This window comes from Lepidochelys kempii, chromosome 25 (genome assembly GCF_965140285.1).
Source record: "Lepidochelys kempii isolate rLepKem1 chromosome 25, rLepKem1.hap1, whole genome shotgun sequence".
Classification (NCBI taxonomy): domain Eukaryota; kingdom Metazoa; phylum Chordata; order Testudines; family Cheloniidae; genus Lepidochelys; species Lepidochelys kempii.
Window position 1 is genome coordinate 4405001 of NC_136404.1, and position 14690 is coordinate 4419690.

Consider the following 14690-nt stretch of genomic DNA (forward strand, 5'->3'; position numbering starts at 1 on the left):
TGTCCTTCAGCAGCCGGGGCTGCCCCGGCGCTAAGCCTGGGAGCGAGCAGCGCCGCTCAGCGCAGCCCGATGCAGGCCAGGGACCCCGTCCCCGCGGCCGGCCAGGCCCACACCTCGGCAGGGGACTTGCCGGGAGGAAGGAAGAAAGCGTCCAGTGCCCGACTCACGAGACTGCCTGGGCCCGGCGCGGGCACCGCGAGCCCCGTGCGCCCCTGGGTCCCGCACCGCTCCCAGACTTCTTGCCAGGACCGGCCCGACGGCTCTCCGGGGAGCCGAGCGCTCAGCCCCGAGCCCCAGCCCTCAGCGCCGCTTGAAGGGGCTCCCAGGCTCATCTCCCCGCCAAGCCGGGCTGTGCAGCCCACACGGTCCCTCTGCCCTGCCGGGGGGAAAGGACAACTCGGACTCGGGCCCCGCTTCTTTCTCCAAATTCCGCGGAGTGACCCCGGGCTGGCCCGGGGCGGCTACTGCCGAGCCCCGTCCGGATCACAGACCCGAACCAAGCCGGCAAACAGACCCCCCCGCCAGGCGTGGGCCCGCACCGCCGGGGGCGGACTCGGAGGGCAGCGAGCGGCTCTCCCCGGGATCGGGCTCCGGGCGCGCAGAAAAAGCCGCGGAACGCGCCGGGGAAAGCCGGAGTTTCAAGGGGGCGAAGCTTCAGAAACTTGTCAGTTATACTGGTGCGGGGACAACCCCGGCCCGGGCCAGGCGCCGCCACGGAACCGGGCTCTTCGCGTTTGGGAAAGAGAGAAAAAGTCTCCAAAAAGTTGGATCTAGACACGGGGAGGGAGGCGCCCGGGGCTCCGCGCTCACACCCAGCCAGACCCCTAGCGACCCCCCAACACCCGGGCACGGCCCTTTTCCGGGGGCTCCCCGCCCCGGGGCGCCCGGCTGCCGCTGGGATTGGCCTGCCTCGCCCAGCCCCGACGGCACAAGCCAGGCTGGCTGCGCGGCACCGTGCCGGGGAGCGAGGACGCTTGTTACCGGCCCTGAACCTGCCGCCGCGCCCGGCGCTGCAGGGAAGCTCCCAGCTGGGGGGCGGCGCGGGCGCTGCGCCGGGCAATCGGCTGCCTGGCAGGATGCTCCGGCCTGGAGCGCCTGGACCCGGTTGTGCCCCCAGCCGGCGGCTGGATGTGACTTGCGAACCTATTTACCGTACAGAGCCGCCTCCTCCGGGTGTGAGCCCAGGGGCTGGGCGCTGCAGGGAACCGGCAGCTGCTCCGCTCTGCTGGCCTCCCCCAGGCTGCTCGCGCTGCTTTTGCTGGCCGCGAGGCCGGGCACCTGCAGGGGGCCCAGGAGCGAGTCCTGATCCCTGCTAAATCCCAGGATCACGTCGATGCTGTGCACGCGCCCTGCACCCCCCGCGCCGCTTCCGCAGCCCTTCAGCAACACCTGCTGCTGCTGCAGGGCCCCTGCCTCCAGCACGTTCATGGGGCCCTCCTGCAAGGCCAGGTGCATTCAGACAGGTGGGAAGCAGGGGGCTGGCAGTGTATGTGGGGAGGCAGGGAGAGGCTGGAGATGGGGGTGTCTGGGGATGGGTGAGTGGAAGGATGGGTGAGGCGGGTCTGTAACTGTGGGGTCAGTGGCTGGGGGTGAGTGGAAGGATGGGTGAGGCGGGTCTGTAACTGTGGGGTCAGTGGCTGGGGGTGAGTGGAAGGATGGGTGAGGCGGGTCTGTAACTGTGGGGTCAGTGGCTGGGGGTGAGTGGAAGGATGGGTGAGGCGGGTCTGTAACTGTGGGGTCAGTGGCTGGGGGTGAGTGGAAGGATGGGTGAGGAGGGTCTGTAACTGTGGGGTCAGTGGCTGGGGTGAGTGGAAGGATGGGTGAGGAGGGTCTGTAACTGTAGGGTCAGTGGCTGGGGGTGAGTGGAAGGATGGGTGAGGTGGGTCTGTAACTATGGGGTCAGTGGCTGAGGGTGAGTGGAAGGATGGGTGAGGTGGGTCTGTAACTGTGGGATCAGTGGCTGGGGGTGAGTGAAGGGATGGGTGAGGTGGGTCTGTAACTGTGGGGTCAGTGGCTGGGAATGAGTGGAAGGATGGGTGAGATGGGTGGGTGAGTGGCTGAGGTGCAGGCTGCCAGCCCCGCTCCTGGCACCGTCCTCTCTCTCTGTCTCTCTTTCACCCTCTTCTCATTTGCACAGCTCTTTTCATCTGCAAGGAAAGAAGAGAGAGAAGGAGGGTGAGAAACGCACTGGCCCCCTGGATTCTGCATCAGAACCGCAGTCCATTGCCATCACCCACCCCTCTGGCCCAAGGATGCAGCAGCACCAGGCTCCCAGAACAGGAACATTCCCCAGACCAGGTGACCAGGGTCCATCCCTGGCTAGGGCAGAGCTCCAGGGCCCCAGGCAGCAAAGCAGGCTGGAGGAGCCAGACCTACCATCATCCCATGTTTCTGAACACCTCCCTGTCCACATCCTGTCCCTACATCCACCTCTGCTTTGGAGAGCTCTCCACTGGGTCTGGTCTTTCCCCGGGCAGCCTAGAGACACTCTGCCCTCCTGGAAAGGGTCTGGACAAGTGAATTTGGCCATAGGTGCTGGAACGAGGGGTGCTGGGGGGGGGCGGGGGGGGGGCTGCTGCATCTCCTGGCTTGAAGCGGTTTCCATCAGATACAGGGTTTACAGTTTGGTTGAGTGGCTCTCAGCACCCCCACTGTATTAATTGTTCCAGTGCCCCTGAACTCGGTCCCCTGCCAGAACAGGCTCTGGGTTGGCCCCTTGTCTCGGGGGTGTGAATGGCCCAGTAGGGAGTCGACAGCCCAGCGGACAGATGCTCTCCACCTCTGTGCCTTGTGAAGCTCACTGGTGCCCATGAACCCGCACAGCGATGGGGGGAGGGTGTTGGCCTTGGAGTCTGGATTCGGCTTCAGTCTCCCTTCCACTAGATCGGTCCGTAGCAAAGAATTCTTTGTGTGTTTGTGCATGTGTGTCTGTGGGGTGTGTGTGTGTCCGTATCTGGGGGCAGGGGGGACTGTGCATGTCTGGGGTGTGTGGGCATGTCTCTAGGGGTGTGTCTGCAGGGGAGGGCTGTGGCGGGCCTGGGTGTGTCTCTGTCTGTGTCTGTGTTTGTAGGGTCCATTGCCTGAGTGGCCATGTGCTTGTTTGTGGGTGAGTGCGTGTGTTTAAGTGGTGCGGTATTTGTGTGGCATGTATGCATGTGGTGTTTGTTTGTGTGTAGGGGAGGGCTTCTTGCCTGAGTGACCACTTACCTGTTTGTGTGCAGTGTGCTGTGTTGTGTATGTGTTTGTGCAGTGTGTGAGTGTGTGTGTGTGGGGCGGCTAAGAGCTGGTTGCCTGGGTGACAGTTTCCCTGTTCCCTTTACACCAAGCCCAAGGCGGCCTGTTCAGTTGGGAACGCACCAGCACCTGGCCGCTCAGTTCTGTCACCTCCATCCCCAAACCTCTAGAGGTCTGAGCTGCAGCTATTGAATCCAGGGACCAGGCTGCTGCAGGAGCAGGAATGGGTCGTCCGCTTCCTGGCTGGGGTTAGTGCGCGCCTGTCTTCTAGGACGAGCAAAAATATGGATTTTAAAAAATCAACTAATAAAGAGCCAAAGTGCCTGTGATGCAGGAGCCTACAACAATGCGAGCTGGGGCAATGGGCAGGCAGCTGGGGCAAACCCACCGGTGAGTGGGATCCACAGTATAGCGGGGATGGAGTAGGGGGCTGGTCATGCATGGCTCTCTAATTTCCCCTACAATCCCAGCATCTCTGCTTTAGCTGCACACACAACAAGGAAAGAGGAAAGCCAGTGAGACATAACCAATGGAAAGAATGAGACTAGATAATCCCGCTGAGTGGGAGCAGGAATAAAACAAGCAAGGCATTAAAAAAATAACAGAATCAGATACATAAATAATGAAGTAAAACAAGAAGACGGAATGATACATAAGGGAATAAAGCGGGGAGTAAATCAGAAAATAAATAATAAATAAATTAAACAATAACATTTAATAATGTCTAAAAAGGAAGAACAAAAATCCAATTTCTCTGTTTGTTGATCTGTCCTTATACACACCCATCTATCTGCGGAGCCACCAGGATCTGACCCTCTGTTTGAAATAACCCGTTTCTCATTATGTTTTTAAATCCCAGATCAGTGCAGCCCTTCCTCCTGTTAGAATTGGGCCAGTGTTTTCATTTCCACCTCTGATTTTGTTTTGACGTGCAGAGATCCTGTAGAGCCCCCTGTGCTACCCCCTCCTCTCATTATTGGCTCTCATGCCCTCCTGAGGCCCTATCTCACATTTTCACCCTTTTATTTTCATTGGTGTCACCCTGGTTAGAAAGATCACTCTACCTAGCAGAAACAAAAAGGCCCCACAACATCAGAAACTTGATTGGTTATGTAAATGACCAGAGATGGCAGAGGGCACAGATCCTGCAGTCTTTGCCATGCTCCCCGCAAATGGCAAGCCTTGGGCGGGTGCAGAATTTGCCCCCTGACGCACAGTCCCATTGGCTTGACTGGAGCTGCCCTCCCCGCAAATGGAGAAGTCAAACTACACCTATGGTTTTGCTCAGGCAGAACACTGATTGGTGTCCCAATGCATAATGCAACCAGCTCCCCTTCTAAACATTCCATCTGCTGGTCCCATTCCTGTTAGCAAATCAATTCAAATAAAGAAAAGAAAACCTCTAAATAAATTCAGGGTGTGTGTGTTTCAAGAATCCCTTCTAGAATTTTTAAGGAACCTTAATTGGATTCATTCAGCTAAAAGAGCTGATTTCGATTTCCCGTCTCGGTCTTTGGTGGATCCTGATATTTCATTATGAACGCCATGATCACAGCAGCAATTTTTGGTTTTAAGTGCTTAATCTTTAAGACTGTAATGAAGGAAACTGCAAAGACACAAAATCTCCTGGGGATTTTCCTCTGTTTTGATTTATTCTTGAGCACACTTTTGTTCCTCTACAATTTTGCATGGGAGTGGGGTTAGCAGCTACCCATCTTTTTAAAAAATAAATAAATAAACTGTGAAACAGTTAAGAGCATTTTTTTCATGCTGAGATAAAGATCAGAGAGAACCAGTGAATAAAACAGTTGTATTGTCTCTCTGCAACTTGTTAGTCAAATGATTGGGATTCCTGGGGATTCCCCTCCACCCCCCCCCCCAAAAAAACCCCAAAACTTCTGAAGTTTAACAGAAATGCAAAGAAAAAAAGCAAAAGGAAAGAAAAAAAAAGAGGAAATGTAAAAGAAAAAAGAAGAAAAATGTAACAAAAGAAAAAAAATAAAAGACATACAACTGACAGGCTGTTTCCAGCTTTGTTGAGAAACTCAGAATACTTGTTTGTTCCCATTTGCTTTTCAAATCTATTTCTTAAGAGGGAAAGAGAGCCAAGGAAGCCAAAATATCCAGGGGCCTGGCTTCTTATTTGGATGACCTGTCTCTATTAGCAGGTGAATGAAGGGGGGAGAGAGTAGGCCAGATGCTGCCCTCTGATCCTTAGGTATAAAGCAGGAGGGAGCCAGTGGAAGTCAATGATGGAGTTACTCTGGTGTGAGGGAGAGGAGAACTGGGCCACACCGGCAAGCATCAAGTTTTTAGTGCTACTTTTCTGCTGATTTCCAGAGCACATTTTATACCACATTTGCCCCTCAGCCCCCTCCCTCCCCAACCCCCTGTGCATGACGTTAGCACTTCTATTCCCCCCAGTGACCACCGCAGGACCTGCGCTTCTTTCCAGAGACCACATTTCTTTTTCAGCATCTCTCCCACACCTCTCCCTGCTGAATTAGAAGAAAACAAAATTACCTGCTGGGCCCCACTTGGATTTTCCAGGAGTATTTAACTTGGGAGGTCCCTCCTGGAAAGCAAACAAGCGGCTCAACCTCACCAATCTTGCAGCTTGGCAGCCAAAGTTCCCTCTAGTCTCCTTATTTGTCACAGAACCATCTCACTAAGGCTCGAGAGAATCTTTATTTAGTCTTGCAGATGTCACCGGGCCCTGCAGATTGGAAATGAGTCCAAAGGATTAAGGCGAGGTCATTAATTGGAGGCCTTCCCCTTTAAGAATGATTGACAGTTACTTTCTGGACAAGTAATTGCTCTAAATGTCCCTTCAGTTCAGGGGAGGGGGAGAACTCTAATGGTGGACAAAGACGGGAACTGCCTTCCCCACTCAGATTGTCTCCTGTACAAAGGCATCCTGCTGGAGTTTTCCTTGTAATCCCCTCATTACTGAAGAGGAAAAGAATTAGAAACACAGAGTGAGGAGAAGAAAGGCAGAACGGGCTGCACGGGGAGAAAGGGAAACAATTTTCTTTGGCCTTTTTAGCAGCCCAGAGTTTTGGCGGAGGGAAGTTCACTGACTCAGGCCTCAAGCACAGCCCTGTGGGGGAAGGCGCGCCCCCAAACCCGCCTTCTCCTTGGTGGGCACAAGGCCGTGAGCCTGGCTCCCATAGCCATCAGGACACTTTACCAGCCCAGCTGCAGGGAGAAAGGCTGTCTGACTGTGTAGCTAGAGGCTTTGGAGTCAGGAATGGTAGGTTCACATCCTGCCTTTTCTGTGGGTTCCTTGGGTAAAATGCCTAATCTCTCCAGGGCCTCAGTTCCTCTCCTATAGCAGGGGAGTGATAGCCCTTCCCGGGTCCATGGGGAGGGTAAACTCGCGGGGTAGGAGCTGCCTGTTGTTACAGGGATAGTACTCATGACAGCTGCCCTCTATGATGGTGGGAACACACAGGCTATTTCATTCACATCCCTGCTCCACAAAACATGACTGGCTCTGGGGGGAGGTGAAGGTCCCCCACTGAAAACACAAGAATGCCAGCAATTCCCTGCACCCAAACTCCTGGAGCCTGCCCTCCCCATGGCGGGTCCCCTGCATCCTGGGGTGCTGGTCAGAAAGAATGGGGTCCTGGGAACCCAGAGCTACTCTCTGGGTGGCTGAAATGTCATCCCCTCAACCCCGTGTTTTAGCCTCTGCACAGTTGGCTTGTCTCCAAGCGCTATTCACATGGGTGGCTGGTCCCCGGGGATGAGGGGAGAAATGGAGAGGAGTCGCACACAGCCAGAGGGATAGTGCTCAAGCACATCACAGAGGGAGGGAAGTTACAACTTTTATGTGTCCCTGGCGGCCTTATGGAACCCTCCTACTAATGCTCACATGCTGTCATACATGCCACCCCCATCCCCCGATGCACACATGTCGTCCCCCAAACCATGCTGCAATGCACATGTACCATCCTCACCCCTACCCCCAATGCACGCATACCGTCCCCAAAACCATCCTCCAATACACACATTCCAGCCCATCCCCCAATTCACATGTACCATCCCCACCCACACTCATCACCCCACGCACATGACCATCACCATGCCCATATCCCCTATGCACACATCCCACCCCACCCCCATCCCTCATGCAAACACACACACATCCCATCCTCCTGTGCACATATGCTGTCCCCACGCTCACCATTCCCAATGCTCACATACCTACCCCATGCCCATCCCCCTGGGCGCACAACCAATCACACACACATCCCCAGTGCACAGATACCACCCCCGTTCCCTTCTGCACACACATACCCCTCACCCCATCTGCCCCAAGTCACAGACACCACTCTTGCATCCCTCCAGAAATACTGTTTCACAACATGTCAGGGATGCTCTTTGTAATCACAATCGTCTGCTTGGGAAAACTGGCCCTACGAGCTGCACCCAGCCAATGAGAGAACAGAGACACCCCCTCTGCGGCCAGTGAAAAGAAGCTAGAGATGGGTGGAGGTAGCATCTGCCCAGTGAAGACAGTCACACGGCATAGCAGTTCCACAGCTGTCAGTGGGCATCGAACAGAGGAAAAAGAAAAGGAGGACTTGTGGCACCTTAGAGACTAACAAATGTATTTGAGCATCAGCTTTCGTGAGTTACAGCCCACTTCATCCACTGCATGCATCTGATATTTGTTCAATATCTTCATAAATGATCTGGAGGATGGTGTGGATTGCACTCTCAGCAAATTTGCGGATGATACTAAACTGGGAGGAGTGGTAGATACGCTGGAGGGGAGGGATAGGATACAGAAGGACCTAGACAAATTGGAAGATTGGGCCAAAAGAAATCTGATGAGGTTTAATAAGGATAAGTGCAGGGTCCTGCACTTAGGACGGAAGAACCCAATGCACAGCTACAGACTAGGGACCGAATGGCTAGGCAGCAGTTCTGCGGAAAAGTACCTAGGGGTGACAGTGGATGAGAAGCTGGATATAAGTCAGCAGTGTGCCCTTGTTGCCAAGAAGGCCAATGGCATTTTGGGATGTATAAGTAGGGGCATAGCGAGCAGATCGAGGGACGTGATCGTTCCCCTCTATTCGACATTGGTGAGGCCTCATCTGGAGTACTGTGTCCAGTTTTGGGCCCCACACTTCAAGAAGGATGTGGATAAATTGGAGAGAGTCCAGCGAAGGGCAACAAAAATGATTAGGGGACTGGAACACATGAGTTATGAGGAGAGGCTGAGGGAGCTGGGATTGTTTAGCCTGCAGAAGAGAAGAATGAGGAGGGATTTGATAGCTGCTTTCAACTACCTGAAAGGGGGTTCCAAAGAGGATGGCTCTAGACTGTTCTCAATGGTAGCAGATGACAGAACGAGGAGTAATGGTCTCAAGTTGCAGTGGGGGAGGTTTAGATTGGATATTAGGAAAAACTTTTTCACTAAGAGGGTGGTGAAACACTGGAATGCGTTACCTAGGGAGGTGGTAGAATCTCCTTCCTTAGAGGTTTTTAAGGTCAGGCTTGACAAAGCCCTGGCTGGGATGATTTAACTGGGAATTGGTCCTGCTTCGAGCAGGGGGTTGGACTAGATGACCTTCTGGGGTCCCTTCCAACCCTGATATTCTATGATTCTATGATAAGTCCTCCTTTTCTTTTTGCGAATACAGACTAACACGGCTGCTACTCTGAAATCTGTCATAGAACAGAGGAAGAGGCTCTTCAGGGGAGCTACTCCTGGCTGCCTCCGAGCGAGAGAGACTCGATAGCCTGGTGGTCAGAGCACTCACCTGGGCTTGGGAGCCTCTGGGTCCAGTCCCCCTGCTCCAATCACTCTTTAAGTATCTATCAACAGTAGAACAGCTTCACCAGGGAACCACACTGTGACGCCCCGGCCCCCCCACCCCCCCGGCGTTGTGAGGCACCTGACCACCACCTGCCCTTCGTGTGAAGCAGTCTTGTCTGGGCCTGCTGGGGGCTCAGTACCCTGAAACCACCCGCCTCTGGCAGCACAAGCCCTGCCCTCCAGGCCCCCACAGGCCTCGCTCTCTCTGTAAGGTAGTGACAGGCACACACCGACCCCTGAGTTCTCCCAGCGTTCCCTGCAGTGTCCAGCCCCTTCTCCACTGACTGCTCACAGAATTAGCAGGGCGGCTGTACCCAAGAGAACAGAGCACACCAGTGGTAAGATTCAGCTCAGGACTAGCACCTTGCTTAACACCACAGCTCTGAGCTGTACTTCCAGGGAAAACACGACTACGTTAATTATCAAAGAACAGAGATTCGAGTCACAGTGAGTAAGAGTATTGCAAACATGGGTTACATATAAAACACAATCAGAACAGGCTTTCTAGAGACTAAGCTTCACTAACAGGTTCATCTCCTGTCTGAAGTTTGCTTTCACCCAAAGTTCTCTCCAGCGTTTTCAGCCAAGCCTGGCTGAGACCCCTGTTCATGAAGTAAAATCGGTGTCCTTTTACTTCCTCAGTATGTCCTGGTGTCTTTTCTGCCCCCAAATATAGTCAAGCAAACCTTTGAAATGCCCCTCAAGATAAGGGTCTCTCCCCAGCTGAGACTTGCTGATGTGGGCTGTGTAGACATACCCTTATGGGGCAGAGGCCTGGGCCCGGCCAAATCTCATTACTGAGGTAGCACACCTGAGCAGGGAGCCAGTGATTCCCTGTCAGAGCAGCAGGGAGCTTCAGGAAGGGAGAAGGGGAATGGGAGCTAGACAATGTGAAAGGCTCCTGCAGTGAAGATCCTGAGCCCAGGGGAATTGGCCCAGTGAGTGGTCTGCTAAAGCAGGGAAGACCCTGAGATGCCAGGGGAGTTAGGGGCTGAGCCCAGTTTAAGGTTGGGAGTGAAGACCTTTGTGTTTCATTTTGAAGGTTAATGAAGGAGACCCTAAGGAGGGCTGTTGTGATTGGACTTGTAAAAGCCTCTTTTCTGAGTTTATTCAGGAACCAAGAGAGGAAACTGAGGCAAGGGGCTGCTTGCAGGGCTGACCTGAAGCCATGAAGAAGTGCCTGCAAGGAGGCCACTCTCTGATAGTCCTGCCGGCCCCATGGAATCGACATGATTTACCGAGAATGAGCTAGAGCCCTTCTCCACTCCTGATTCTGGCTCTCAGTGATTTTTATGCCACTGTGACACCACTAAGTGGAGTTGCAGAATTAGGCCTTTAGTTGCTGGTGATGCCCAAGATAGAGAACCCAGCTTGGCTTATGGATTCCAGGCTCTGTGTGTGGCATTGAAAATTTGCTTTTTTACTGATAGGCTGAACAGATTTGATCAGGAGTCACTGAGACCCAGCAATCATGCAGCCCCATGGTGCCAGGTCTATTGTTATTATTACAGACAGAGCAATGCTTCGAGCTCAGGTGGACTAACACTTCTCATTATATTTTCACTTGCTTATAACTGTCAAACTTTTACTGATTGGGCTGAAATTTTCTGTGCTGGGTTTTTGTCACCTCCTGATTTATTTATTTAGTAAGTTTCAACTAAAAGCGTTCAGCTGTTTCTGAGAAGGAGGCCAGAGGGAAAATGCCTTGTTTTGCCTCTGAATCAGCAGTGTTCCGTTTGAGAAGACCTCAGTGAGCCCAGTGTGAAAACAGCAGCCTTAGTCCAGCCTGTGTGCAGCATTCTCCCCAGCAGCATAGCTGCACAGTGGGCTGTCCCAGGTGCTCCAGGAATGACTGGTCTTGGTGCTGCAAACCACGTCACACCTGAACCTGTGAAGATGGCTCCAGAGGCAGCATGGGAACCCAAGTCCTGGTAGCTGTTCATCCAGCCTGGTGATGAAGTGGGAGTTCCTGGTAGTGGCAGAGGCTCTCCCCCTTTCTGTTCACCACAGTGAGCTGATGATGTTATCAACTGGACGGAGAGTGTGCAGCACTGTCCAGGTAGGATTTCTGCTATGCAGTCAGTGGTGACGTACATCCCACATATCCCTGAACTGTGGCATTGTGATATTTGCTGTACGTTGGTGATCAATTTGTTGACTGCATTCTGACACCAGATGTTAAGTGGAAGAATATTGGCTAGGACTGGGAATCAGGCAAGTTTTGTTGGCTTCAGTGTGCTCGTGATAAATCTCATAGTATGAGTGAGCTGTGTGTCTAGTTGTCCAGTGTGGGCAGAGTTTAACCAAACAGGTGCACAGTATTCACCAGATGAGTAGTAGAAAGCGAGCCCCAAACTACACAGTGTTTATGGTTAGCCTCCCCAGGTGGACCCTACCAGAATGTGCAGGAGCCAGTTGTGGCTCTAGATCTTTTGAGCTACTTTAGTGCAATGATATTTGGATGTGCGTGTGCAATCTAGGAGGGCCCACACTGGCTTTGAATCATGGACCAGCTCCTAACCATTCCAAAAAGATGTTAAAGTGTTAAAGATGTTAAGTGGAAGCATGTTGATACAGTCTCTGAGATACTTGATTTCCATTTCCATTTCTTGCAATAGTCACCTATGGCAGCTATATGACGGTTCAGGGTCTCTTCAATCGTTTGGAAGTCACATTCCCATGAGGCCAAGCAGATATCATCAACGTACATGAACCCCCTGGAGATGGTGTTCAGTAGATCACTGGTGAATATATTAAATAAAGCTGGTGATGGCACCACACCTTGTGGGAATCTGTTCTTCTGGAATATGCAGGTGCTGGTTTTGTGGCCCAGAGCCCCCTGAAAATGTTTACCTCAAAGCATCAGCTCAGTTGCCATGACAACCCATCTAGGAAGAACTCTTGACCTCCTGTATTGCAGACCAAACAGCCAGATGGTGTCAGGCTACTGTAAGGTCAAAAAAGACAACTCCCATTTTCTTCTTCTCTTGAAATCCATTCTGAGTCTATCACTGGTCTAACACTTGGTCACATGTGTTTCAGTTTGGTGGGAAACCTGCCTGATTATCACTCAAAAGTTGTTCTGTCATGGGTGTCATAGGATCATCTGCTCCAGGAGTTTGTAGCTTCAACTCAGGAGTGATAGTGGGCGATGGCTGGCTGCTAAAGGCACAAAGGCAGGTCATAAATGATCTGGAGGATGGTGTGGATTGCACCCTCAGCAAGTTTGCGGATGACACTAAACTGGGAGGAGTGGTAGATACGCTGGAGGGTAGGAATAGGATACAGAGGGACCTAGACAAATTGGAGGATTGGGTCAAAAGAAATCTGATGAGGTTCAACAAGGACAAGTGCAGAGTCCTGCACTTAGAACGGAAGAATCCCATGCACCGCTACAGACTAGGGACCGAATGGCTCGGCTGCAGTTCTGCAGAAAAGGACCTAGGGGTGACAGTGGACGAGAAGTTGGATATGAGTCAACAGTGTGCCCTTGTTGCCAAGAAGGCCAATGGCATTTTGGGATGTATAAGTAGGGGCATTGCCAGCAGATCAAGGGACGTGATCGTTCCCCTCTATTCAACATTGGTGAGGCCTCATCTGGAGTACTGTGTCCAGTTTTGGGCTCCACACTACAAGAAGGATGTGGAAAAATTGGAAAGAGTCCAGCGGAGGGCAACAAAAATGATTAGGGGACTGGAACACATGACTTATGAGGAGAGGCTGAGGGAACTGGGGCTGTTTGGTCTTCAGAAGAGAAGAATGAGGCGGGATTTGATAGCTGCTTTCAACTATCTGAAAGGGGGTTCCAAAGAGGATGGATCCAGACTGTTCTCAGTGGTAGCAGATGACAGAACAAGGAGTAATGGTCTCAAGTTGCAGTGGGGGAGATTTAGGTTGGATATTAGGAAAAACTTTTTCACTAGGAGGGTGGTGAAACACTGGAATGCGTTACCTAGGGAGGTGGTGGAATCTCCTTCCCTAGAAGTTTTTAAGGTCAGGCTTGACAAAGCCCTGGCTGGGTTGATTTAGTTGGGGATTGGTCCTGCTTTGAGCAGGGGGTTGGACTAGATGACCTCCTGAGGTCCCTTCCAACCCTGATATTCTATGATTCTATGATTTACCTGGCTCTGATAAAGCTATCACCTTAGCATTCCACCAAATCTTGGGTAGCCTGTTCTCTGGTGTGATGTGAGTCATGAAGATGGACAACCAGTGTTGGCTTTTTTTCCTATGATGTTGTAGTACTTCTGGTGATACAATGTCAAAGCCACAGCCTTTTCCTGTTTTCACTGAGTTCGGTGTATTTTCTAATTCTTCTCTAGGCTAATGGTTGGAAGTTTTCATCTTGGGTGAGCTGTGGAGATTGCTTGTATTTTTGATGCCTCTCTTTTTTGATTGATACATGGATAATTTTTTGTTTGTCTGCTTTAGCAGTGTTGGTCAGGTGTGTGGAGACATTGTTTGGAGAGGCCTTCTGTTGCTGTGTATGTGGTGGGTTTCACATGTCCATTTCTAAGGTTGCTTTTTCCTATCATGCTTTTCAGGCTCTCTAGGAGATGGTTGGTTATTTCATAGACTCATAGAATCATAGAATATCAGGGTTGGAAGGGACCTTAGGAGGTCATCTAGTCCAACCCCCTGCTCAAAGCAGGACCAATCCCCAACTAAATCATCCCAGCCAGGGCTTTGTCAAGCCTGACCTTAAAAACTTCTAAGGAAGGAGATTCCACCACCTCCCTAGGTAACACATTCCAGTGTTTCACCACCCTCCTAGTGAGAAAGGTTTCCTAACATGCAACCTGAACCTCCCCCACTGCAACTTGAGTCCTTTACTCCTCATTCTGTCATCTGCTACCACTGAGAACAGTCTAGATCCATCCTCTTTGGAATCCCCTTTCAGGTAATTGAAAGCAGCTGTCAAATCCCCCCTCATTCTTCTCTTCTGCAGACTAAACAATCCCAGTTCCCTCAGCCTCTCCTCATAAATCATGTGTTCCAGTCCCCTAATCACTTTTGTTGCCCTCCGCTGGACGTTTTCCAATTTTTTCACATCCTTCTTGTAGTGTGGGGCCCAAAACTGGACACAGTACTCCAGATGAGGCCTCACCAATGTCGAATAGAGGGGAATGATCACGTCCCTCGATCTGCTGGCAATGCCCCTACTTATACAGCCCAAAATGGCATTGGCCTTCTTGGCAACAAGGGCACACTGTTGACTCATATCCAGCTTCTCGTCCACTGTAACCCCTGGGTCCTTTTCTGCAGAACTGCTGCCGAGCCATTCGGTCCCTAGTCTGTAGCAGTGCATGGGATTCTTCCTTCCTAAGTGCAGGACTCTGCACTTGTCCTTGTTGAACCTCATCAGATTTCTTTTGGCCCTATCCTCCCATTTGTCTAGGACCCTCTGTATCCTATTCCTACCCTCCAGTGTATCTACCTCTCCTCCCAGGTTAGTGTCATCTGCAAACTTGCTGAGGGTGCAATCCACACCATCCTCCAGATCATTAATGAAGATATTGAACAAAACTGGCCCCAGGACCGACCCTTGGAGCACTCCACTTGATACCGGCTGCCAACTAGACATGGAGCCATTGATCAGTACCCGTTGAGCCCGACAATCTAACCA